The following is a 17,508-nucleotide window of genomic DNA, read 5'->3' on the forward strand; positions in this document are numbered from 1 at the left end:
AAACGAGAATTAGAAAATTAACTCTTAAGGCTTAATATGGTTGAAAGGAAATCAAATTCTGCCGGTACGAAACTAAAGAAATGAGGAATAGACAACGCAACATCAAGATAAAAAACAAAGAAAGAAATTATTGGATTCAATATTAATTTTCTAGAACACACATATAGTAAACATATAATACGAAAACATAAAAGATAAATAAGAAGAATAACGCAAAATTTGAGAGAATAGGAAATATGGAGAAAACTTATCGAAGAACTAATTCCCAATAAACTTCTCTTGACAAGGGGAAACCTAAAAATTCTACCATTACGCTTAAAGTAAGGTAGAGAAAGGAGTAGAGATCAAATTTTAAAACCACAATGTACTTGAAAGTAAATAAAATTTTTTTGATAAGAAACTAAAGAAATGAAAAATAGAAAACACAACATAGAGCTCTAAAAAAAACAATGAAACCAAAGGATTGAAAATTCATTATCTACTAGATACACGCAGTGAACAAATAACACTCAAACATAAAAGAGAAGAATAAAGAACAATGCAAAATGGTGGAGAATAGGAGATACGAAGAAAACTTACTCGACAAGTATTTCCAAACAAACTACTCTTTTCCTCGAGAAACCTTAAAATTCTACTTTCACGCTTACCTGACAAGTATGTGTGTACTAGAAAATTAATTTTGAATTCGTTAATTTCTTTATTTATTTTTTATCTTGATCTTGCGTTGTCTATTCCTCATTTCTTTAGTTTTGTACCTGCATAATTTGATTTTCTTTTAACGATATTGTGCCTTAAGAGTTAATTTTCTTGTTCTCATTTTTACATTTGATCTCTACTCCTTTTGCTACATTCAATAAGCGTAAGGGTAGAATTTTCAGGTTTCCCGAGGAAAAGAGAAGTTTGTTTGAAAATACTTGTCAGGTAAGTTTTCTCTATATCCCCTATTCTCCTCCATTTCGCATTGTTCTTCATTCTTCTCTTTTATATTTGAGTGTTATTTGTTCACTGCGTATATCTAGTAGATAATGAATTTTCAATCCTTTTATTTCATTGCTTTTTTTAGAGCTCTATGTTTTGTTTTCTATTTCTCATTTCTTTAGTTTCTTATCAAAAAAATTTTATTTACTTTCAAGTACATTGTGGTTTTAAAATTTGATCTCTACTCCTTTCTCTACCTTGCTTTGAGCGTAAGGGTAGAATTTTTAGATTTCCCCTTGTCAAGAGAAGTTTATTGGGAATTAGTTCTTCGATAAGTTTTCTCCATATTCTCTATTCTCTCAAATTTTGCGTTGTTCTTCTTATTTATCTGTTATGTTTTCGTGTTATATGTTTACTATATGTGTGTTCTAGAAAATTAATATTCAATCCAATAATTTCTTTCTTTGTTTTTTATCTTGATGTTGCCTTGTCTATTCCTCATTTCTTTTGTTTCGTATCGGCAGAATTTGATTTCCTTTCAACCATATTAAGCCTTAAGAGTTAATTTTCTAATTTTCGTTTTTACATTTGATCTCTACACCTTTCGCTACCTTCTATAAGCGTAAGGGTAGAATTTTCAAGTTTCTCGAGGTAAAGAGAAGTTTATGAGGAAATACTTGTCCAGTAAGTTTCCTCCGTATCCCCTATTCTCCTCCATTTTGCATTGTTCTTCATTATTCTCTTTTATGTTTGAGTGTTATTTGTTGACCGTTTGTGTGTAATAGAGAATTAATTTTCAATCCTTTGATTCCTTTGTTTGTTTTTAAAAGTTTGATGTTGTTTTTTCTATTGCTCATATCTTTAGTTTCGTATCCGAATAATTTTATTTACTCTCAAGGACATTGTGGTTTTAACATTTGATCTCTACTCCTTTCTCTACCTTGCATTAAGCATAAGGGTAGAATTTTCAGGTTTCTCGTGGTAAAGAGAAGTTTATTGGGAATTAGTTCTTGAATAAGTTTCCTCCGTATTTCCTATTCTCTCAAATTTTGCACTGTCTACTGTATGAGTGTACGAGAAAATTACTTTTGAACCCGTTAAAAAAACAAAGAAAGGTTAACGAACTAATTCCCAATAAACTTCTCTTTACCACGAAAAACCTAAAAATTCTACCATTCTTCTTAAAGCAAGGTAGAGAAAGGAGTAGATATCAAATGTTAAAACCACAATGTCCTTGAAAGTAAATCAAATTATTCTGATACGAAACTAAAGAAATGAGGAATAAAAAACACAACATCAAGCTTTAAAAAAAAAACAAAGAAATCAAAGAAATCAAAGGATTGAAAATTAATTCTCTACTACACACAAGCGGTCAACAAATAACACTCAAACATAAAAGAGAATAATGAAGAACAATGCAAAATGGAGGAGAATAGGGGATACGGAGGAAACTTACCTGACAAGTATTTCCCCATAAACTTCTCTTTACCTTGAGAAACTTGAAAATTCTACCCTTACGCTTATAGAAGGTAGCGAAAGGTGTAGAGATCAAATGTAAAAACGAGAATTAGAAAATTAACTCTTAAGGCTTAATATGGTTGAAAGCAAATCAAATTTTGCCGATACGAAACTAAAGAAATGAGGAATAGACAACGCAACATCAAAATAAAAAACAAAGAAAGAAATTATTGGATTCAATATTAATTTTCTAGAACACACATATAATAAACATATAACACGAAAACATAAAAGAGAAATAAGAAGAACAACGCAAAATTTGAGAGAATAGGGAATATGGAGAAAACTTATCTAAGAACTAATTCCCAATAAACTTCTCTTGACAAGGGGAAACTTAAAAATTCTATCCTTACGCTTAAAGCAAGGTAGAGAAAGGAATAGAGATCAAATTTTAAAACCACAATGTACTTGAAAGTAAATAAAATTTTTTTGATAAGAAACTAAAGAAATGAGAAATAGAAAACACAACATAGAGCTCCAAAAAAAACAATGAAATCAAAGGATTGAAAATTCATTATCTACTAGATACACGCAGTGACCAAATAACACTCAAATATAAAAGAGAAGAATAAAGAACAATGCAAAATGGTGGAGAATAGGAGATACGAAGAAAACTTACTCGACAAATATTTCCAAACAAACTACTCTTTTCCTCGAGAAACCTTAAAATTCTACTTTCACGCTTACCTGACAAGTATGTGTGTACTAGAAAATTAATTTTGAATTCGTTAATTTCTTTATTTGTTTTTTATCTTGATCTTGCGTTGTCTATTCCTCATTTCTTTAGTTTTGTACCTGCATAATTTGATTTTCTTTCAACGATATTGTGCCTTAAGAGTTAATTTTCTTGTTCTCATTTTTACATTTGATCTCTACTCTTTTCGCTACATTCTATAAGCGTAAGGGTAGAATTTTCAGGTTTCCCGAGTAAAAGAGAAGTTTGTTTGAAAATACTTGTCAGGTAAGTTTTCTTCGTATCCCCTATTCTCCTCCATTTCGCATTGTTCTTCATTCTTCTCTTTTATATTTGAGTGTTATTTGTTCACTGCGTGTATCTAGTAGATAATGAATTTTCAATCCTTTGATTTCATTGTTTTTTTTTAGAGCTCTATGTTGTGTTTTCTATTTCTCATTTCTTTAGTTTGTTATCAAAAAATTTTTATTTACTTTCAAGTACATTGTGGTTTTAAAATTTGATCTCTACTCCTTTCTCTACCTTGCTTTAAGCGTAAGGGTAGAATTTTTAGGTTTCCCCTTGTCAAAAGAAGTTTATTGGGAATTAGTTCTTCGATAGGTTTTCTCCATATTCCCTATTCTCTCAAATTCTGCGTTGTTCTTCTTATTTATCTTTTATGTTTTCGTGTTATATGTTTACTATATATGTGTGTTCTAGAAAATTAATATTGAATCCAATAATTTCTTTCTTTGTTTTTTATCTTGATGTTGCGTTGTCTATTCCTCATTTCTTTAGTTTCGTACCGGCAGAATTTGATTTCCTTTCAACCATATTAAGCCTTAAGAGTTAATTTTCTAATTCTCGTTTTTACATTTGATCTCTACACCTTTCGCTACCTTCTATAAGCGTAAGGGTAGAATTTTCAAGTTTCTCGAGGTAAAGAGAAGTTTATGGGGAAATACTTGTCAGGTAAGTTTCCTCCGTATCCCCTATTCTCCTCCATTTTGCATTGTTCTTTATTATTCCCTTTTATGTTTGAGTGTTATTTGTTGACCGCTTGTGTGTAGTAGAGAATTAATTTTCAATCCTTTGATTTCTTTGTTTTTTTTTAAAAGCTTGATGTGATGTTTTTTATTCCTCATTTCTTTAGTTTCGTATCAGAATAATTTGATTTACTTTCAAGGACATTGTGGTTTTAAAATTTGATATCTATTCCTTTCTCTACCTTGCTTTAAGAAGAATGGTAGAATTTTCAGGTTTTCCGTGCTAAAGAGAAGTTTATTGGAAATTAGTTCTTGAATAAGTTTCCTCCGTATTCCCTATTCTCTCAAATTTTGCACTGTCTACTGTATGAGTGTACGAGAAAATTACTTTTGAACCCGTTAAAAAAAAAAAGAATGGTTAAAGAACTAATTCCCAATAAACTTCTCTTTACCACGGAAAACCTGAAAATTCTACCATTCTTCTTAAAGCAAGGTAGAGAAAGGAGTAGATATCAAATGTTAAAACCACAATGTCCTTGAAAGTAAATCAAATTATTCTGATACGAAACTAAAGAAATGAGGAATAAAAAACACAACATTAAGCTTTTAAAAAAAAACAAAGAAATCAAACATGCAAGGACGGGTGCCACCGCGCGTGCCAGGATGCTTGCCACCACGCAGGACGCGTGCCAAGATGCGTACAAGGACGCGTGCCTCCGCGCATTCTAGGATACGTGCCCTACCCATGCCACCGCACATGCCCGATCCACCTTCCACCGCGTATGCCAAGACGCGTGCCACCGTCCGTGATCGCACATGCAAGGACGGGTGCCACCGCACGTGCCGGGATGCTTGCCACCACGCAAGACGCGTGCCAAGATGCGTGCACCGTCCGTGCACCGCACATGCAAGGACGCATGCAAGGATGGGTGCCACCGTGCATGCCATGACGCCTTCCACCGCGCGTGCTAGGACACATGCCACCATCCGTGAACCGCGCATGCCATCGTCCTTTCGTTGCGCATGCAAGCTTACGTCCATTGTTTGTGCACCATGTGTGCCACCGTCCGTGAACCGCGCATGCCATTGTCCTTGCATTGCACGTGCAAGGACGCGTGCCACCACGCATGCCAGGACGCGTGCTAGGATGCATGCCAATGTGGAGTCTCATTTCCTCAAGTTTAAGTTATCTCCCAATGTGGGGTATTCTCAAGTTCTTTGAGCTTTTTGCAATGTTTTCCAGGTACATCACCAAGCAACCAAAATGGGAAGTTATGGAATTCATCTTTGGTTCAATGCACAAAATCTCAAGAATGAGAATTGACAAGCAGCAATGCAAAGCAAAGATTTGCAGCATAGAACACAAAACAAGGTTGTTGTGCCACCTTGAGTGCCCATTTCTGGTGGGGTGCCTTAAATGGGATGCCCCTAGGTCAACCTTTTGTGCCTACCTGTGGGGTAGCTGCACCAAGTGGAGATGCATTGGAGCTGTTTAATTTTGTTTAACTCTAGCAATCCCACCATATGTCATTGAACCTAGGGTTTTTTGTAAAACACATAAAATTTTTCGGCAGATTCATGGTGTGTAGCAGCAGTTCAGTTCTTTGGTGTTAGCAAGCAAGTGTTCTCATGTTTAGTTTAGTTCTCTTATTATTATTTTTATTTATTTATTTATTTATTTTTATTTTTTTAAATGTTCAAGTTTGATAAGTCTAAGAATACAAGACAAGAATGAAGAGTTTCCAATGCATAAATCGGGCTCTTAAATTAAGATGTAAGTACTTGAGAAGAGTTTTTGAATGAATCTTAATGGAAATCTACCTAAAAATTCAACCAACCAAGAGATCCGAATGAGTAAAGTTATAGGTTTTATTGGTGTCTATTTCATTATGTCACTTAGAAAATCACAACACCTCACATCATTATGACATGTCCTCTTTGTTATCTTTCCACCTCTAGTCTAGTTCCAGCGCAGCCTCTACTCTAGTTCCAGCGCAGCCCTTATGTATCAACACCAGGCTTTAGGGTACATATAATCAATGCAATGTTAAAAAGCAAACGACCACCTCACCTTCTCCCCCCACCCCTCCACCATTCTCTTTTCCACTATGTTGCCTCCATTCCTTTTCCACCCACCAGTCCACTCTTATAGACCATGTTTTCTATAAATTACAATCTAATTTCCTTCTCATACAAACTCAAAAACTATTTTCTATTTTTAATTTTTATCTTTTTGGTTTTCCTCATACTCATAGTGCCTTTTAACTCTTTACTACCCTCTTTCCTTATGGGTCATCCAACCAAGATAATCGTGAAATATTTGAAGGAGATGTCTCTACATGGCTCATCATGGATCTGAGCATGTTTAATATTACAATTGCCCAAAATTCAAAACAAAAACCAAAAAGTCCCATATATATTCACTATTAAAGTTTCAAGAATGCTAAAGGGGAGTTATTCTTTCTATTGGTCATAAGGCTTGGTATCCTTTGTGCAGTCTTAATTGATTGGAACTGCCCTGTTTTATTGTGAGCTTGTGCCTTGTGGTCGAGTGGAGTTCTCCTGGCTCCAATACCATAAACAAAGACAGAGGAAAAAGAAAATAAGTAACAGACTAAAATGACTGTGGAGCTAGGAATACACTCACTCAGAGAAAGTTTCTCTCTTTAACCCTGTTTTTGTCAAAATTTGTTTCCTTTGTCAGGAAACAACAGAAGCAAACTGACACAGGTTTGCACTGACAGAAGCAAACAGAGGAAGTTTCTCTCTTTAGCCCCCAACTTTCTTTAATCTTGCAACTATCTTCTAAGTTTCTCTTGTAGTTAAAGAGTGAGGCTTCCACAGACTGTTTGTATCTATGGCTGCAGCGTCTCTTTAATCATGTAACATTTTTTTTTTGCCTAGTTTTCTTGTACTTATTTTAACTGGTTTCTTCTTACCATCTCAATGCAGTTCAAGGAAGTTTCTGTCCACAGGAAAACAAGCTTCAAGTGGTCTTATGAGCAGTCACAAGGCAGACCCATTTGCTATGGAGGCTTATTAACTTTGTACCAGAAGGCTAGCAAGAAAGTTGCTACACTCCATCTTTTGGATAGCCAATTAAACAAATCTAAAGATTCTGCAGTTCAGCCTGCACAAATAGAACCTACCTACAGTACGGATTTGACTCAGTCACCTCTTGCAACACAATTCAGATCTAATTCAACTCTATGATACAGATATTGAGACAAGGAGAAACTACATTCGCAGTCCAATTTTACACAATGATACAATAGAGAGAACAAAAAAAAACGGTATAAGAGATTCACTAGAAACGCCAAAGAATTCTGCATGCTAAGTTGGTCACACTAAATCTTAGTAACCTAGTGCATCTGGAAAGGCAAAGACAGGAGAACTATTGAGGGATGAGCCTGACAGTCCCAAGTTCAAAGAAGGGTTTTTTAGTCATGCAATTTTTGGTTTGGGGTTGTTTGATAGGCATGATGTATTCTCTTATGGATTCATCAATAGTTTAGGTTGTTCTTGTATTTTCTCTTTCTTTTCCTGTTTTTCTTTTTCTATTCCATATTTTTGGCATGATAAAGATTCTACTTTCCTTGTGCAAAAGGGTCCATCCCCTTGCTTTCTAACTTGGTTTCACTAAAGTGCACCAGATACATAATTTGGTTTGAATTGAAGGCAGAAAAAGGATGAAAAAGCTTTAGTCAAGGCAGTGAGGAGAAACACCATTTTTAAGGATCTAACAAAGAATATGGCTTGACAACTCAGGTAAATTTCTAAAGCAATAGAAAAGAGGAAAGGATCACAGTCACCTGTTACAGGTTGAAGTGCTGCAAAGGATATTCGTTCAGCCAATGATGGAACAAAAGCTTCATCACAATCCACAAAAGGCTCCTTTTCTGCCCACATTAAGGAGTTGCAATACATGTTTGCAACAATTCCTCCTTAGGAGCCTGTTGACACAAGATAACCATCCAGATATTATACTATTCGTAAACTACTAATTTCATTGAAAAGTTAAAACTGTTAGCTAATAGCTGAACAATATATCATGTCAACCATTGACATAAGATAAATGAGCAAAAGCAGTCAATAAATTCTATCAAGCAAAATTACACAAATTGGCAAAGCATAAATGAGCAAAAGTTGCCAACAATCTATATCAAGTTCACTAACACCCGTAACCTAATAGCCTTATATAAGGTCTCAATCTCCTCACTCGCAGATGGATTTAATAAATAGGAAAATAAAACAAGCATTGAGGCTAAAACTCATTGCCTCCCAAAAAGGAAGGCTCTAAATATCATGTTAAATTATTCATATTTAACTAAAAAGCTAAAGTTATTAGGTGATAGACATGCCAATCTGACTAGTGTTTGCATTAAGATCCATAAAAGAAAAAAGGATGGTCCATAGAGCAATAAAATCAAGGACTAAAAAAAAAAAATCATTTTCCACCATGAAAAGCATCTCATGGACCACAACTAAAACACAATAACCATATGCAATATGCTTGAAAAGGGAATAGAAATGCTAATATGTATTTGCTTAATAATTGAAGACTTTGGTTGGATAAATTGGAACATGTTTTTCTCAATCGATACTAGGCTAACCTAGAAAGATCTAGATGGTGATTATTGGGATTGTCTCAATTTCCTATTTAGTAGACATAATCCTTTTGGTAAAAAAATATTATTTAGAATATTTCATATATTGATATTTCTTCACAAAATTATATTTTATCTAAAAGGAGGAAAGTATTAGGAATATTTTAAATAATATTTTGTATCATGAGGGGAAAAAGTTCGAGATTGAAACCATCTTTATCAACAAATAAGTGTTAAAAGACCTTTTCCAAACATGAGGCTCCCGCTCCACTCTAAGGAAAACTATTTCCTTAAAATAAAGAAAATCATTCAAACATCCCATACAAGAAACAAAGAATTTGTCATTTGCAAAAAAAACCACCTGGAATTCTAGATAGTCAAAACATTGCAAAGTAATATGAGAATCACAGCCTTCCTCATGAACAAAGAATTGTTAAGACCAACTTTTTCCAAACCCACTTGGAGTAATATTTTTCTAGGAAAATCATTTTCCAAGAAATTTTCCAAACACCCATCCGGGAAAACAAAGAATATGTCATCGAAACAATTAAAACTTGCAGCAATCCAACTTGAAATGGTAAAACATGGCGAAGAGATGGATCATAGGAGAATCACAACCAACAAAGAATCCTCAAGGCCAACATTTTCCAAACCCTTATGGAAAAAGTATTTCGTCATGAAAAAAAGAATAAAGAAATTTTCCAAACCACATAACAAATCAAATAATAAGTATTATCCCAGAAAACATTTTCCACGAAAACAAACAACTAACAAAGAATCATCAAGACCAACAATTTTCAAACACATTTAGAAAAATTATTTTCTTAAAAAAAATTATCCAGCACCATAATAAAACCAATTATTTTTTTTGTATACCAGAAAATTCTTTCCACGAAAACAAATAACTCATCAAGATCAATGTTTTCCAATCACGTCTAGAAAAATTATTTCCATAAAAATAAAAAGAAATTCTCCAACCCTCATAATAATAGCAAAATAATTTTCTTATCCCAGACAACATTTTCCAGGAAGACAGACAACCAACAAAGAATCATCAAGACCAACATTTTCCAAACACGTCTAGCAAAATTATTTCGTAAAAGAAAAGAGAAAGAAAAGAAATTCTCCAAAAACGCTTTCCAAAAAAACAAAGAGAGGCGCACGGAAGAGAAAGAAGAATCGGTTCTGAAACTCACCTGGTTTATATCAAATGGGAGGAGCAGAAGATCGGAAAAGCTAGCATGTGGTACTATGAAACAGCATGTTTAGTATGTTGATTTCTGAAAGAGTATGTTGGAATTGAGGAAATTTAGGGTTTGGAATTTGGGATTGGGTTAGGGGCAGAGAGGCGGTGAAGAAGGAGGATGAGAAATTGAGATTGAGGCTGCTCATTTGAATTTGTTCTCAGGGTTTTATATCAAAGAAAATAACGTTACCGAAAAGTTGAGTGAAAGCCGTGAAGACTGAAGCCAGCTGCACGAGTCCACACGGTCGACTGAATTCGTAACGGATAAATAGATGACTCCGGATGGTCCAACGTTGATCTCGGATTTAAACGTTTGAATTCAAACTCAAATAATCCCACTGTGTTTAAATCGTAAAAATAAATAAATATTAATTTCAAAAAGTGAGGTTAAAATTATTTTTTCAATAATTATTTATTATTTTTCTGAAATATTTAACTCTTAATATTTTTATTTCTGATTTTGATATTACAGAAATTATGAGGGCATATGCTTAAAGAAGAGTTTGATTTTGAAAAAACTATATTTTAGAACTTAAATCTTACCTTCTTCTCAAAATAATTATGGAAGTAAATAATTAAGATTTTCTAATTATTATAGGCATAAACATTTTTCACACAAAAATTTCTCACATTCTTAGTGCACCCTTTTCCATACTTTATTTTTATTTTTTTCTCTTACATTTTCCAAGAAGTTAATGTAATATTAATTTTTAAGTTAAGAAAGAAGGCACAATGAAGTCAAACTCATTAACTAATAATTTTAGTAGATGTGTACACATATATAGATATATTGACTTTAAAGTGTGAGTTTAAGGTAAAAATAATGCTTTTGAAAAAAAGAAAAAAGAAATAGATCTCCTCTCTAACCTTTGTAATCACATATTTATTCATGTGATTTTTCTTTTTCCTTTTTTTTTTAAATGTAAAAAATTATAGTTGGTGATATTGATTTTTAGCTTTAAAATTTAAAACTAGTTACTAATAGTGGTTCTAAAAATCATAAGTCCGTGGTTTTAAATTTAAAGATAAAACTATAGTTATAGTTATCTACTGTGATTTTAAAAAGAAAAAAAATAATAATAATAAATTTGAAATTAATGTTGTACGGATGCATTACTTTGACAAATATTTTTAACACGAGTTACTTTGACTAGAAACTCTTAAAGTGTGACTTGATTTCCAAGATAGTTACCTCTTTTGTGTCTATAACATGTTATCATAATTTTGAGTTATAAAAATAAATAATTTATTCACAATGTCTAGTTATAATAATATGATTTTTCTATAACACCAAGCTAAGATTTTTCTTTTTATATCCAATAAATTTTTGTATAACATCAAATTATGGTTCTTTTTCCATATTTGAGAAATTTTTTTGTAACTTACCAATTATGATTTTCAAGAGATTTTTTTAATAACTTAAAGTCATGGTTTTTCTTTTAATATCCAAAATTAACCAAAAAAAAAATTAAACAACAAATTACTAACCATGCTCTAATATCAAAAATTGAAAAAAAATTAATTGGTATATAATATCAAACATTTAAAATATAATGAAAAGAAAAACATAGTTTGATGCATGATGTTAAACATTAATATAATTTTAAATCTCTTATTAACACCCTTGAATTTTTTTGAAAAATGCTTTTGAGTATTTGTAAATAGGAGCATGAAAAATGCTTATGAGAAAATGTAAAAGAATCTAATTTAATCTCTTCAAAACACATGAATGGAAAATAAAAAACAAAAGTACATTTGTAGACCCCCTATTTCTCGCATGTGTTCCCACGCAAACGGCAAGACTCGTTTTTTATTTCGAAAACTGATTAATAGTTAAGTTCTTCTACCAAACAGCTACTAACGCAAAGAAGCAAACCCTAAGAGGGGCACCAAACCCTCACACATCCTTGGTAGGAAACTGACATGTTTTCTCTGTAAAAAAGAGGCTACAATAAGATTTCACACGGAACCTTCCATCTTTCACCCTCCAAACCAACCTATCATCCATACTTTTTTTTTTTGCAAAGAAACTGCCTAGATGTGTCTTGAACAGCTCCCCACTGTCTCTATCTCCCAAGCACACACTGCCCTTTTGAAACTATGGTTCAAAGGTTCGTGGTTTCTCCCCCACCCAAACACCTGTCACTCTTGAACTTTTATCAAGGGGAATTTCTCTGCATCAACAATCTTGCCAAAATTTAGTCCTATGACCATTACCAACAAGAATTAAAGTTTTGGGTTTATTTCACATAGGTCCTCCATGAGAGAGAATCTATAACACTTCATGCATTCTTCTAATCCATATAGACCAAAATGGTGCCATACTTCCTTCACCAAAAACTACAAAACAAATCTCTAATAAAAAGGGAATTTCAGCCGAGGTGCCAACTAATCCTGGCCAAAGCAAACTAATTCTACTATAGACAAAAAGATAGTTCACCATTCCAAACCAACACTAAAGGCAATCAAACAAATCCATAGAAGCTCTAGGTTTATGAATATATTGCATGACAGGAAAACCACAGATATTGAAGAGCTGTAAGGACAGCTTTTATCTGCATTTTTTACCTTATTAATAAACTATGTTCAGTCTATTACACTTTGGGTATTCTATTACTTGCTGCATATTTTCAGTAATTAAACTAAAAAAATAAATGTCACTAAATAACACATAATACTCTATCAATTGCAATAGGAAATAGCCTAATAGTTTAGAAGGAGTTGGTATAAAGCTGGTCTAGAATCCTATTAGAGCAATTCGATCTAATGGCTTAAAGGAAAAAATCAATTAGCTCATCCATATTAGCATCAGACCTCAGGGAGTTGCATAATTGCTTGCTGATCAAGTGGAAGAATTTTGTAGGGAACAAATATGTCAGTCTCCACAAGGCCCTTTAGGGAAATAAGGGAGAGTAGAAGTAAGAAGATGAATGATAATTTGGGAATATACTAACATTTGAACAAGAATTGTTATCATAAAATATTACAGGAGAAGATAAAAGAGAAGGGGAACCTGAGGACAAGATGCCTTTGTAAATCTTTGTAGTACTTCGTACAAAACGGAAGCAATTTCACGTGCATTTGTCAACTTCTCTCTGTGAATATATATATATTCCACATATTACATAGTCAAAAATTGAAAATATCTATAAAAAAAATCTAGACTGAATGCAAGCAAAGTGGAATATCCATAAGGAAGTCTCAATTACCTATTTTCCAAATCCCATGAATCACTATGTTGGCGAATATAGTTCTTATACTAACAATAAAGATGTCCACGTTCACGTAGATCAGACTTTTCTTTCCTTTTTGCAATAGTAGTTACTTCATCCTATAAAACCAAAATATGGAAATATAATATGAGTTCGTGCATAAAGGAAAAAAGAGATTTAGAAATGCACTACTTGTCAGCTTCAATTGCCTTGACTGTTGGTAGGAAGACAAGAAGTTACTAGGAAAACACAATAATAAGAGGGAGCTGCCACAATTACAGAACATGATAACACATACAAAAATGAGATCAAGAGATACCTTGTATATTTCAAGAGGTTATGGAAATAAAAGTTTACTGCAATTTAACAAGGAAATTTTTATCACTTCGGTTTTCTGATTCATACAAAACGCAAATCACTCTCAGAGTAACAGAGTAGTACAACCTTAATTGCACTCAATAAAATGAAAGCATCGTCTTTGACCTTCAACTAAGGAGTAAACTTCTTCAACTCACATAACAGAACTAATATGTGGAAGTTTATCAAAGTTTTAAGTTGAGAACAAAACGTACATATAAGAATTAGGGTGTTGTAGTTTATAGGATGCTGCTATTTTCTTGTAAGTGTTGAATTCAAATCAAATAAAGATAGGGAAATTCTTAAAAGTTGTGCTTAGAACTGGACAGTGGACAGGGTGGACATATTTTGAAGTTCTTGTCACAGTCTGAAGGTAGCCACTTTCCCAGGTAAAAACAAGCAATCCTATGGTCTGACATACAAAAAAAGGATATATTGTCAAATTTCCTAATTAACAAATGGAATATAGCATTTACATTGATCAAACCCCAACTTAGTTTGACCAATTTTGTAGTCTAACCCATACACGAAGATCCAAATTAACTCTCAATACCTACAAATTGAATGGACAAGACCATGTAAATTCAGAAGATGTTATGCCTTAAGTAAAGGACAAAGACAAAAAGTATAGCTCCATACTATTTCCAGTTTGACATTAAAAAGTCACATTATTATTTGATAGATGGAGAACTACCTTTCGAAGCCCCTAGAATAATATTCAGTTGTTGCATATTTTATGTGTTTTTGCAAATTATACTTTTAAAAAAAATGCATTTCTACAAATTATACTTTTGGTACTCTAAGCATATGAGTTCATTCTTTGGTAAAATCAAAATCAGCTATTAATGGAGTAGGAAATCGTCATATTGCGCATTCATTTTTGTGGAAATTTGGAAGGTACAATTATGCATACAGCTGTAACTGTACCACCAGTTGTACCACCAATTGTACCAGCAACTTTACTGCATATAGTTGTTTCCTAAACTTTATCCCAAATCAAGGATTAGATTTCTTTTTTTTTTTTTTTTTTAAGGCAGAGACATCAACCATTCATATATAAATATCGAAGCAATAATCAGTTTGAATAAGGTGAGAAAAATAAAAAGAAGTTTTTTTTTTTTCCCTCAAATTTCTTCAATGTTTTACTAAAATAATTGTTTCCACGTTCAAACCTTAAGGAGATGTAAACTCTTTTACATGATATAGAAGTATTATAACTTGGAAAAATTCTGAAGGAAATTTGACATTATTCATACTGGAAAATTGCAAAACTAAGTAAAAAGCATATTAAAAGAATACCATCTTCCAATTATGTGTAAGCATACACAACAAGGTGAACTAAAAATGAGCTTGAAAAGATGGAAAACCATATAACCAAAATATAATTACCACATTGAGTAGAAGAATGAATGAATGTATTACTATATTCAAGTGCAAGTACAAAGATCAGGGATTGTTAAATGGGGCATGCTAAAACCAACTATCATATTGCTGTATTAAGCTCATAAATAAATAATATGGTAGGACCACGTGTTGGCAAAGTATAAGAAGAAAAAGGACAAGAAGAGGAGGATCAAATACAAGACAATTGCAATGGGAAGAAGATAATACAAACACTAAGGGAAGACGTTGAAAGACATTAGATTCACTTCAGTTCCAAACTCTTCTTAACAAATGCAAGAAGTTACAAACATGGAAGTATGTGACTACTTTGTAGCCAACTTTACTCTATGTATGAAACAGACTTCATTTTCATTAACTACCTGTTCAAGCCACTGAAGAAGAGCAGTTTTAAATTTCCAAACACACCGTCCAGTTGAATAGTTATCCTTGATATGTGCCATTTTAAAAGCATGAACACGGCCTGTGTTCCATTTAAACAATAGTAGATGTACACTGTATAACTTCAGATCGAACTTGCATATTGCATTTTAAAAAAAGGGTTTTCCCAGCCCCATTTCTCAAATTGTTGGATGCAAGGAATAAGTAAGAAAAAAATAATTAAGATTCTTGATATAAGATGCCAAATCATAATTTAAAAAAGAAAAAGAAAAAAGAGTCAAACAAGTATAGTACTACAAACAAAAAGAAGAGATGGATGATTGGAAATCAAAACCCATCTCTCCTATTCCCCTACTCCAAACAAAAAGAATAACATGAAAATGAAGTCAAATTGTAGGCTTGAGGATGGAAATTTATGATAAAAAACCAATAACATATTTCACTTTTGATCATGGTTATTAATCTAATCTGAATCATCCATATCAGTATTACAACAAACCCCAAAATCATATTTGCTAGTGACCTCTGTTTCAAAAGTAAACCAATATCGGCATATTCAAGGAAAAAAGTAAGATTCAGACTGAACCCCAAATTCGGTTGCAAAAATAGTCCGAGAAATCCAAGAATTCAAAGAATTGGAAATCTTTTTATTTTAATACTTTTATCTATTGGGTTTGCAAATTCATATGAATGATCTGGAAAATTGGCAAGATTCCGTAGAATCGACCAAATGATTGATAGAAAAAGGTACAGAGATGAGAAAAATGAACCAATATTTTGGTAATTTGGAGACAAATTCAAGGTGACATGGTACAGAAACCTAAGAAAACAGCAAAACAATCACACCCTAAAAGTTGCATTTCAGAAACCAGGCGTCCAACCAATCATGTAAAGAGGGAAATAAGGCATGAAGATAAAGTGCGATATGAAAAAAAAAAAAAACACTCACAGAGATTAGCAATACGAGGGTCATCGGGTTCAACCCGGTTCTCAACACGAAGAAAGCCACGAATGTCAGTTCCTATGGTGACAGGAACTCGCTCACTGTCAAAAGGCTCAGGAGAAGAAGAAGAAGAAGAAGATGGAGTATATGAGGCGGTGGGGGTGCGATTGGTGGGCATGGGGAGGAGGAGGAGGAGGAGGAGGAGGATGGAATTATGAGAATGGTGCAATGGATTGATGAGAATAGGGTATATGAGGCGGTGGGTTTCTTGATGTTGTGGTGAATGGAAAGAAGAAGAAGAAGAAGACGAAGAAGAAGACGACGACGACGAAGGAAGAGAAGGAAGAGTAGGAGTAGGAGGAGAATGGATTGATGAGAATGGTGTAATGGATTGATGAGAATAGGGTATATGAGGCGGTGGGGGTGCGATTGGTGGGCATGGGGCGAACGCATGGCTTTCAGCTTTTTGTGGACAACCGTTTTCGTTTTCTTGATGTTGTGGTGAATGGAAAGAGGAAATTGGTGTGATCATTTGCTTTTGCTTTTGGAGGTTGGACAGTCAGGGGTTTTGAGCTCTTTTTTGAATGTATTCGTGTCCCATTATCTTACATTTAACCTGGTTATTTGTACCTTAGTCATATTCAATCCCCACAGTTGGAAGAGAGTAGTAAAGAAGTAACAGGCTTGTTTTCATTATTTTCTACTAGTATGTGATAATATGCCACTTGACTGGGAACAACCCACTCCACCTATCCTGCTGCCAGTATTCTGCATCTTTCTCAAAATTTACAGGTCCAACCATTTCTGCTACCCCACAAAACTGCGAACTAGCATTGACCTACACGATTTTGTAATCAAAACCAAAAGCAGCTTTGGTGGACATAAAAACTAATAGAAAACATTAACTATGGAAAATAATTTCTCTACGTATCTAATAATTCGAAAAGAGGTAACAAATAATGCATCTTATTGAGAGAATGAGTTCAGGGTTCATTCTATTGACAGCTTTAATTCATAAGACGCAATGACTGATATGACCCTTTCATTGGGCCCGTACTCAAGCCCATCAGGACCACCTAAACCAACTGACACAGGATAACAAAAACCAGCATTTGGATATATGCAGAAAGGATAACAAGGACAAGGAGTAATTCACAAGGGGTTTGCTCATATTGGTAGACACGAGTTAATGAAAAATTGGGAAGAAATTTATAGGAGATGGCATCCAGTTTGGAAGCCAATGCAGACCAAGTAAATCGACAAATA

At 33.5% G+C, this 17,508-nt stretch overlaps 1 non-coding gene across 2 annotated transcripts; it reads right to left on the reverse strand.

Moving 5' to 3' along the window:
- Positions 1 to 2,264: 2,264 nt before the first annotated feature.
- LOC104880747 (uncharacterized) lies at positions 2,265 to 17,087 on the reverse strand. Of its 2 annotated transcripts, none has more exons than XR_009466893.1 (4): positions 16,249 to 17,086; positions 13,158 to 13,279; positions 12,962 to 13,043; positions 2,265 to 8,048 (listed from the first exon to the last, which is right to left on the reverse strand). It is a non-coding gene; the product is annotated as an uncharacterized LOC104880747 (transcript). The 2 variants fall into 2 exon arrangements; XR_002031144.2 differs by lacking the exon at positions 2,265 to 8,048 and adding an exon at positions 12,475 to 12,840 and having other exon boundaries at positions 16,249 to 17,087.
- Positions 17,088 to 17,508: the final 421 nt, after the last annotated feature.

The sequence above is a fragment of the Vitis vinifera genome, chromosome 11 (genome assembly GCF_030704535.1).
Source record: "Vitis vinifera cultivar Pinot Noir 40024 chromosome 11, ASM3070453v1".
NCBI lineage: Eukaryota > Viridiplantae > Streptophyta > Magnoliopsida > Vitales > Vitaceae > Vitis > Vitis vinifera.